The sequence below is a fragment of the Passer montanus genome, unplaced genomic scaffold (assembly GCF_014805655.1).
Source record: "Passer montanus isolate IOZ18808 unplaced genomic scaffold, ASM1480565v1 scaffold1, whole genome shotgun sequence".
In the NCBI taxonomy this organism is placed as follows: Eukaryota; Metazoa; Chordata; class Aves; order Passeriformes; family Passeridae; genus Passer; species Passer montanus.
The window spans coordinates 16210907-16221052 of NW_024356504.1; positions in this window are offsets into that span (position 1 = coordinate 16210907).

The following is a 10146-nucleotide window of genomic DNA, read 5'->3' on the forward strand; positions in this document are numbered from 1 at the left end:
GCAGCCAAAGCAATGATATTGAGTACTATCATTCTCTGCTGTACACATCTTTGCCTGACCTTATCCTGGATGCATCCCCTTTGACTTACTTCTTTAAAGAGCCTAATAGATTTTCTTTAGCTTGAGGCAGAGCAAACCTCTGCTGGATTGAAATAATGTAGAAGTATTAGAAAAGATTGGTGCTGGGAATTTTTTTCCCCTCTTCGCCTGCTGAACGATAGGAAGAAAATATATGACCCAAATCTGCCAAGCAGTTTCAAAGGGAAGGAAGGAACACATGTGGAAAAGCATTAGAAGGCCACCCATCTCCCTTTAATTATAATGAGAATGCCACCATTGCTAAACGAATAGAAAATAAACGGAATAAGTATTAAATGATAATGGTTTCCCTCACATATTTCTTCTCATCCATTCAGCAGCAGATAGTTTTACAACACAAATAAATCTTTTCAGAAGTGAACAAGCCTGCAGTGCACGGCCCTGGCGCAGCACAATCTCCAGCACCCCCTGCAGCAGCTGGCCAAGGACGGGCTCCGTCCAGGGCATCTTCCCGGGATTTAAAACCATGAAATGCACTTACATGCAGGGTTTAGTGCTGCCGGTTTCTCACTATGTCTTGGTCTCAGCCCTGCACAGGAGGAAAACTTGTTTTGGCATGACGGAGGTTTGTGAAATGCTCTTTCTGCGGGAGCCCGCGCTCCCCGTGGGGCCGTTCTGTCCCAGAGTCACGGAAGGGGCCGTAACTCTGCCGGGAGAGGGAAGATTTGCAAATCCCTGCTATTTGGGAAGAAAAAAATAATGATCTACGTTTTTTAAGAAATCTGAATCTCCCTCCCTGGCTGGATATAGGTTGCTGCATTGCTTTCCATTGGTCTACCTTCTCCCTGCACTAGAGACACATTCCAGCCCCAGCCCTGACTGGCTCTATAGGGTGGACAAAAAAATATATAATTACACTCGTAAGTTCTTGAATTTTCCAATTTAGTCCTTGATATGTTGACCAAATGGCTTTTCATTTCATCTCCACAGATCCAGAACCGACCTGCTTACCTGCTGGAATGCAGTAAGAGCGTAAGTCAGGGATCATATTCCTTTAAAATCACTAAAATGGGTTAGAAGCCTGGTTCCCACAGTCAGCTACACAGCATCCCCTGCACAGGGAAACATCAGTGCGGGGACTGTTCCAGCTGCAAAACCTGTAACCCAGTAAGAGAACAGAGCTGCACTGCTTCGTACCACCAGGGCTCTGTCTCACCCTGTTGTCCATCAGAGATGCTCCCCAGTTTGGTTTGACCCCTCTAGGAGAAGGACCTCCTGATTGCAGAGCTGTTGGCTGCCAGTGAGCCTCTTTGCTTTGCTGAAGTACAGACATGAACTTCGACATATTTCCTCATCCTCAGAATCAGGATGGTCTGAGCCTGATTTTTGCTAACACAAGAGAAAAGAAAATTTACAAATTGTTGTTTTCTTTGCCAGACTGCTTTCCCAGCAGGTTTTGAGCAGAACTAATTTGACACATCCCCACAGGCCTCCCTGGTGAAAATTATGCAACAGACCCCTCTCATGTGGGGCATTTCACACCACTCAAACATGCATCTGGGAAGAGATCTGTTTATATTGTATTTATATCCTTCTTTGCATCCCTGAGCTGCTGAGTGCTGCATGCCCCTCTCCAGCTGCCCATAGTCTCCAGCCATTCCTTCCTGCTCCTTCTGTTGAGCACCTAGCCTGACTTTTCTCTTGTGCCCTGTCCCCTTGTCAAGTCACCCCCCTGCAGAGCAGCTGCTGTTGGAGCAGATGTGAAACGGTTCAGTAACACTCACTAATATTAGCATTGTCACCAGCACAGAGAGGAAATAAATTCTTTTCTGGGGGAGAAGCACAAATTACTTAATGCAGCAGATCAGAGCAGCATCTGTAACAATGCTGGAAGAGAGCTGGTTTAATAGCTCCTTGAATATAACACACAAAAAAAAAGCAGAGTCACCTGCCCACCAGCAGCCATGGTACAGCCTGTCCCAGCACACCATATACAGCCTGTGGTGATTCTTTCCCAGCCTTGCAGGACTCCGGTCAGAATCTATTTGTCCTTCCATAAAACACTGCTTCCAAGGGCTTTTTCCATGACAATTACAGCTGGGACTAGCAGCACTGGAGGGGTGGCTGAGGCATGTTGAGATGGAGGGGCTGCTTGCTGGTGTTCAATCAGGCACAGGTCACAGACCATGAAGTGGGGTGACAAGCAGCACCCAGGCATGATCAATCCCCTCCATTCATGCTTTGGCACAAGCCATGCAACAGTCTGCCTGGTCAGTGGGAGGAGCAGAGGGGGTTTACAGTGGATGGAGAACCTAGATAGAGTGTTAGAGTGATTTGAAGTTTCACCTTCCTCCTCAAGGAAGAGAAGCTTCTCATGGCTACGTGCTCTACAGTGGATGGAGAACCTAGATGGAGTGTTAGAGTGATTTGAAGAGGTTTCACCTTCCTCCTCAAGGAAGAGAAGCTTCTCATGGCTACGTGCATTGCTCAGCAGTCAAATCCCACCTGTGCTCTGTACTATGAGGCCTTCAGCTACAATACCTGCTTTGGCAATGAACCTGGTTCCAGCCCAATGGAGTTGTTGCACGGAGTTCAAAGATTCTGAAACACTTCTGCCTGCAGGAGTGTCCCGTCCTCTGCTGCTCCAGCACAGCTCCTACCCAGACAAATGGATTTACTCTGCCCTGGGTGACTTTTCCAAGGCAGGAGCGTGGCCAGTGATTTATGGTGGCCTTGAGCTGGAGAGAAATCACATCTCATGCCTGTGTTACGTGCCAGGTTTTCTGTGTGTACCAGCCCTAGCAAGAGACTTTCACCTGCCTCTGAAATCTCAGGTACAAGAGGGATTTGACAGAGATGGGATGACCTAGTATGCAAATGATTACATTCCTGACCTGGAAACTCCTCTTGTTTCTCTTTGTTCTGCATTTGGGATGAAACAAATGAGAGCATTTCAGCAAAGTCAGTACCAGCTGCCCTGGTGGGAAATACCTTCAAAGGGTCCCTTTTGCTGGTGCTGCAAGGCTGAACACAGCTCAGGAAACAAGGAAACACATCAAATTTGGGAACTGCATCCTCTGACACCACCAGTAATTGGCCCATTGTCCCTCTGAGGAGTCCTAATGGAAATCTTGGCCGGTGATGGAGTGTTGATGTGTTAATCACCAGAGCACACACCCGCCTCCATTGCTGGCCAGCTCTGTGAACAATTTCTGCTCAGGTTATAGATTGCTGCACCATGTGCAACACAGAGTAGCATATCCGGGCAGAAAGAAAATAATGAATTCAACACAAAGAATCAAGAAACTAAACTGTTTAGATAACCTTAGGCTTTTTCTGCTAAGAAAATCAATATGGTTAGAAGCTGGGAAACTACCCATATTGCCAGCAGGGTGAGGGTGCAGAGACACAGAGGAACCAAAACAGTTTAGTTTCCTTTTCTTTTTGCTTATCTTACCTTTTTAAAACAGCACTAAGGGTTTCACTGTAGCTTACACCTATCTCTTAAGGTACCTTTGCCTGTAAAGTTCAATATTATTTGTATCCAAAATCTTGATTCTCAGTCTCCTGTGTCTGAAATGCTACAGCCCTATGAGTTCCCTTCCCTTTTGATGATATCTGTTATTAGAGCACTGAAAATCTGGCATAGAAAAGGCTGTGTCAACTTGCAGTTTCCCAGCGTGGGTAGTTTATTCTCTGTATTCCATTCACACATTTCATGTCCTCACCCGACAGCCAACATGGGTGCTAATTAGCAGTTACACTCCTCCTGGCAGGTTGTGTGGGCACCCTTCAAGTAGAACTTGACATGAATTTAATTCACATCACGGATTAACTGCTGTGTTATTTGCATTGCAAAAACACCATCAGGTCCCAGGCAGGGCTGGGACCCCAGGCCACAGAAGATGGAGAAGGACTGTGTGGAAAATGTAATTAGGTGTCAGGGCATGAATAGGCCTGAAATGACCCTAACCAGCCTCAGCTGGGACCCACATCCACACCCTGCCCCTGGGTCTGAGGATCCCACTTCAGCAAAGGCCAGGGGGTTCAACCCTCCCAAGTTGTGCAGTGCATGTACCTGCTCTCAGCCCTGCTGCAGAAGCTCTTTTCAGACCCAGCCCAGGGCTGTAGGTTGCATCTTTCCAGCCCTGTCTCACAGATGGTGCTTGGACCAAGGCTGCAGCCTTGTCTATGTCTTCTTTTGCTGCTGTGTATTCTTTGCATGGATTCTGGACTTGTGTCGCCTTTGGTTTTTCTGGCATTGTTGATAGACCCCGTTACCTCCAGTGTTGTGGTCTTCCTCAGCTCACATCTTCCCTTCTGTTTCCTTCTGCTCTTGCTGCTCCTTGTTGACAAAAGAGAAATGGGGAAGAAGGAGTGACTACAGCAGCTCAGGGAACACTGGAGGGGCTGCCACAAAAGAGTGAGTGGACAAGGAAGAAAACCTATCCTCGTGTGCTGCAGTGAGGAAGAGAGGTATTTGGTAGTCTTCATCCCACAGGATGGACAGAAGGAAATTGTGGGACTACCTGTGCCTTCCTTGCCCCTCAGGTAAGCACTCAAGGAGGAGAAAGGGTGTCCACACCCCCTCTTACTGCAGCAGTCAGTGGATGCAGGCAGGGCAGGTAGCCAAGGACAGCAGTGGGTTGTGCTTGCTGTGGATCAATCTTTGATCCTTGTTTACCCTCAGGTAAGCACTCAAGGAAGAGAAAGGGTGTCCATCTCTTACTCCAGCAGTGGATGCAGGCAGGCAGGTAGCCGAGGACAGCAGTGGGTTGTGCTTGCTGTGGATCAATCTTTGATCCTTGTTTAAAGTTGCAGGGGAGTCCCAGGCAGGAGTTCTGAAACCCCTGGCCTGGGGATCCATCTCTGGGTGTCTCCAGAGCCCCTCTGCAGTGGGAATGCCAACAGTGTTTAGCTGATTTCCTGTGTCCCTCTGCCCAGCCTGAGAGACTAAGTACATGCTCCTTGGTTTCCTCAGTCATTCCCACCTGATAAAAGGCTGCACCATGTTCTCTTTAGCAGTATGGGTATGCCCTTAAATTTGAGATGATGTACAGAAAGAAATTCTGATTAATGGAGGAGGAAAAACATCAGAGCAAAGAGCTCTTTTTAAGTAAATAACAAAATACTCTAATCTTTGGAAGAAGTTCCCTGTGTGTTTTTTGTTCCCTGTGTGTTTTAAAGCTTATGCTGCAGAAAGGAGATGCCATTTGCTGTAAGCTTTATTTTTTATCTTGGGAAGAGACTAAAGACAGAAGTACTCAGAAAAAAATAAGTATCTACAGACACTGAAGAGTCAGGAAACAGTGAGATCTCCTCCCTTTCCATACTTTGTATGCCAAATGGCTACCAGTGCTTGTCAGCCTTGCAGAGTATCAGGGAGTGTAGCAGACTGTGTGTTCCATAAGGAGAGCCAGCTGGGCTGCCCCATAAGGCACTGCCTCACTCAGTGCTGCTGAGCCATCTACATCCCCAGCACCAATAGCAGCTTGGTGAAAACCAAGCTGGGGCCCCCCAACAAAGCTCAGAGAAGGGAGTTCAAATCCCTTGTGGGGGTTTCTTAAGCTCATCTTGCTGTGCTGCCAGCCTGGAGCCTGCATGGAGCTGCGTCAGCCCAGGTGGAATACTGTGTGAAACAGCTCTGCAAGCTGTGGGGAGGAAAACTTCAGGAGATTTTTACTGAGTAAGAAACCTTAGATTTCCCCCTAGGGACCAGGGATGTGCATAGTGAGGTGTTGGATGATGATACAATCTATAAAACTCTCATGCAAAGAGGTGTTCCTCTGTAAAGAATGAAGCAATGCTGAACAGTGGGAGATTAATCACTCCTCCTCCCCTTTCCTCCCACTTACCTCGTGGATCATTAGGTCTCAGGAAGATTTTAATTCTGCGTGTACATGGAAAAATTGACACGAGTTTCACCTGACTGGTGACTAGGTCGTGTTAAGATCTGTATCACAATCAACACTCATTAGTCCAAAACAGCAAAGGAACAACGCATCCTGCTGGGAGAGGAGGATATTTATCAGGTTAGCAGGCTTTTATGGGGATAAAATGTCAAAATCTTGACAGCTATACATACAGGTCTTCCACAAGAGCTTCCACTAATATGAGCAATGACAGGGAAACCTGGTGTCCCTTGGCATCCCTCTCATTTCAGTGACCACAGCTTTGTGTCCCAGACTGCTTCCCCCAAGGAGCCTTCTCATCCCAGGAGCTTTGGGGTGACAATTTCAAAATGCCTTAATCAAAACTCTTCTGTTTAGTGTTGAAATAATGTCTCACTCAAATGCAAAGCCCCTGAGACTGTTCTGGATTGGATTTATTCCAATCCGAGCCTACTTTGTGCCTGGAGTTATTTACTGTGAAACTGTTGGGAACTGGACTTTCCCATGCAAAGCAACAGCTGTGATTCACCCTTAGTCATATATTGATCAGATTTTGATCCTTTTTTCATAGCAAAAGCTCCTGAGAATCTATTTCTGTCCAGAAGAGATTGAGTTGTGTCTGCTCTTTATGGGTTAACAGTTGAATTCTTGTATTCATCTGCTGGTGCTTCAAGCGATGCTAATCTGTGCAGAGAACAGGGACAATAATATGGGATTTAAGGGATCAAATAAACTGAAGTAAAAATCAAGATTGCAGAGGAAAGATATTTGACTTAAATGTTTGAACTAAGCTAAAACTCAAAGGCTGAAAACTTGCAAGTAAGTAAGAAGGGAAAATATTCAAATATGATCTTTATTTCTTACCCAGTGTTTGAAAAATAGAAATAGATTTTTTTATAGTTTTGAAGCTTCTGGTTTTTATAGTATTGGTAACTAAAGTTACTTCTAACTTAAAAAATCTTTAAAAGTAGTTTATAATGACTGGACTGGTCTTTTACAGAGAAAAAAAGAATCTGCTGCTTTCCTCCCCAGTTTACCAAAAGAGGCATCAAAACTCAGCCTTTTCCTCTGCAGATTAAACTAGAAGTAATATTTTACTCTGCCTGTTCCAAAGGTGATTCCACTGGTAAATGCTTCCATGGGGGTTGCAGTGAATTTTAAACAGTCCATCCTTTTTCTGTGAAAGAGGTTATTGTAGTGTATTACAATCTGTTATCAAGTTTACAAAAGAGATTCACTCTGGAATTATGGTATTTTATACCAACTTTCAGCTTAAAACTAAACCTTTACAACCAGGATATAAACTCCTGAATATGGGGTCTTCATAATAGAAAACTTGTCTGACTAGAGGGTCAGGAGGAGCAATGGTATAATGCAATTTATAGCCTGCTCAGCTTGGATTTACACTTCATCACAGTACAATAGCAGGAGCAGATGTTACAATGACAGCCCTTATTTTTGTTGCTGTGTAAAAACAACACTTTTTAGTCCTAAAGCAGAACTGCTTTTTCCTAATAGGAGAGGTGGGGTAGCATAGCCTTTGCAACAGCAACCCCTCTGATACCCCCAAGCCCCTTCAAATACAGGAGAATTCAAGATAAACTCTCTGGTTTGACCTGTGAAATTAGAGATTAGAAGCACAGGAAAATCAAAGGCTGAGCTTTCTTGAGACAAGGCTCAAGCTATAGGGGTCCAGAAGGTGTTGGGAAAGGGAAGCCTATTTTAAAGATGAGAGACAGGGCATTTGCCATGGGTGGAATCATTATGGTTGGAAAAGGAGTACTCTGATCAATACCTGCTCAAAGCAGGGCCAGCAGAAGGAATAAAGTCACTTTCTATTAATGGTCCATGCAAATAAGTTATACTCAATAATATTGCAGTGCTTGCTCAGTGCCCAAATCAACCAGTTCAGTGACAGACCTGTCACCCTAAAGTGCCTGAATAGAAACTTTCTCACTAGATCACAGTGCAATGAGCATGTAACAGATAAACTGGAAATGTTTAGGCCTTCTCTTGTCCCCTTGCAACCCTCCACCCACTTTCTTTTTACTTTGTTAATAGAACAGAAATTAACAGCTGCTTTAAGGTATGTTTATAAAACACTCTGTTTTCAACCCTGGGTGTTGTTCTTTGGGGAAAACTAGTAAACATTGAAGTTTTGATCCAGTCTGGCAGAGCTTGTCCTGTGATAGATCAGTGGGACCAGATCACCTTTTGTCCTGTGCTTGTTCGGAGTCTGCTCTGAGAAGGGAGAGTTCAAATACAGAGCTCCCAGGCATAACTGGAAATTAAATAATGATATAGGAATGTCTCCCAGTAATTTTCAAAAAACTGATTATGTGAGATTGACTGCAGAAAATCACATGTGACTATTTCTGTCTTTATTCTTTATTGCTGCATTAAAGTCTGCAAGGCTGAGGGAAGACCAGTCTCCTTGCACCACCTCTTTGTCACTGTTTAGATACTTTCTAGGCTACAGAACTCCATTTCTTGCCACCTACCATAGCTGTATTGGTAATATTAGCCATCTACCTGGCTAATATTACCAACATTGCCTTCTCCTCAGAGCTGTAATGCTCTGAGGAGAAGGCAATGTTGGTAATATTAGCAAGGAAATTCTTGGGTGAGACTGAAGCTTTCTAACAATTCAGCTGGTGCCCATTGTTGAGGCATCATTACCTTCATAGTTGGTGGTGCTCTGTGCCACCAGCAAGGCTAGCAGGAAAACAATGACATTTAAAATATATCAAATGCATTCTACTCTCTTTAGTTAGCTCCTGGCTGCAAGAAACGCTGTGAACTACCAGTGAACCCTGGCTGAGAGTTAATGCCTGCCATTTCATGCTTTTGGGCAGGTTCCCTGGTGTTTCCTAACAGTGCTCCTGGCCTTGCAGGTGCCAGATAATCCATGCACTGAAAAGGGCAGTGATGGTGTCTGTTTGAGGAGGTCAAAGAGTGAAAGCACTGAAGTGAGAAGTTCACACTATTTTAAGAGGAGACTGAAAATATACCCTTGTTTAATATTCTGTTATGTGCCAGTGTGTACCAAAAAGCACAACCTGGGCATGACATCCAGAGCAAGGTTCAATTTGCCATGTCCTGGCTGTATTGCCAGTGAGATTTGACTGTGAAGCTTACAAACTCTGTACAACTAAACTACCAAAACATTCAGCCTTCTGATTTGCAAATGGATACCCTGGCTGGCCTTTCACTATTTGATAAATCCATGTATTATATCTTTTTGCCCTTGCAAAGTATTTCCCAAGAATAAACTGCCTGATGCCATTTTGGCTGGTCTGAATTGCATATGCATACACATGATTTTCAAGGTATTTTTCAGAATTTTTTAAGTTTTCATAGCATTAACTACAGGGGGAGCAAGGACCATATGTGATTATAAGAGTTTCTCTTGACTCTATGTAATTTAGTGTTGGTCATAAACCAAAGCACCAGAATGGATCTTCATGGCACCTGTGATGCTGTCTAGTAAGCTGGGTGCTAAAGGACTGAGCAGAAGCTCTCATTTTCCCTGGCAGTTCCCCTCACTTTGCTGTTTCCCTTCTCTACAACTACTCTGCTTCCAACCTTGCTTCCTACCAAGTCCTCTATGCAGGCACAGTTTGTCACTCCATGATAATTTTGATGGAGGCATCAAGGAGAAATCAGTATGAAAGAAAGAGGTAGGATGAATTATTAGAAAATTTCTGGATGATGGGATGACAGGGTGAATCTCATAGGCAGGAATTTTTCCCCCTCCCATAATTCTGAGGAACTCAGGACTTTCAATTAGGGCAGATGTGTTTTGTGTTTTCACACATCAATCTTTCATTGTCCTTGCATCAATCATTCACTGGTTTGTGCAAATAACTTCTCCCAAACAATATTCTCCTGTCAGAATCAGGCACTGTCATCTGCAAACCTGTTTGAATATTTCATTATTACCAGATGATGCTTTTTGTTGAGGCTTTTTGTGTGTTTTCTGAATGACATAGCAATATAATCCCTGTGCTCCTTGTCCTAATGAAGCTGGAAGGCCAGGGTAAAGCCAGACACTGACAGGGGCTGTGTCCTAGAAACCTTTTCTTTGTAGTCTGTGCAGGGAGGAACAAAGGAAGCTGCAAACAGGGAGCCCTTGTTCACTGCTTGTTTGATTCCAGTCCAGCCAGGCTCAACCTAGCTGATGTCAGGAGTGACTAATTGGTGTTATAAATCCAAT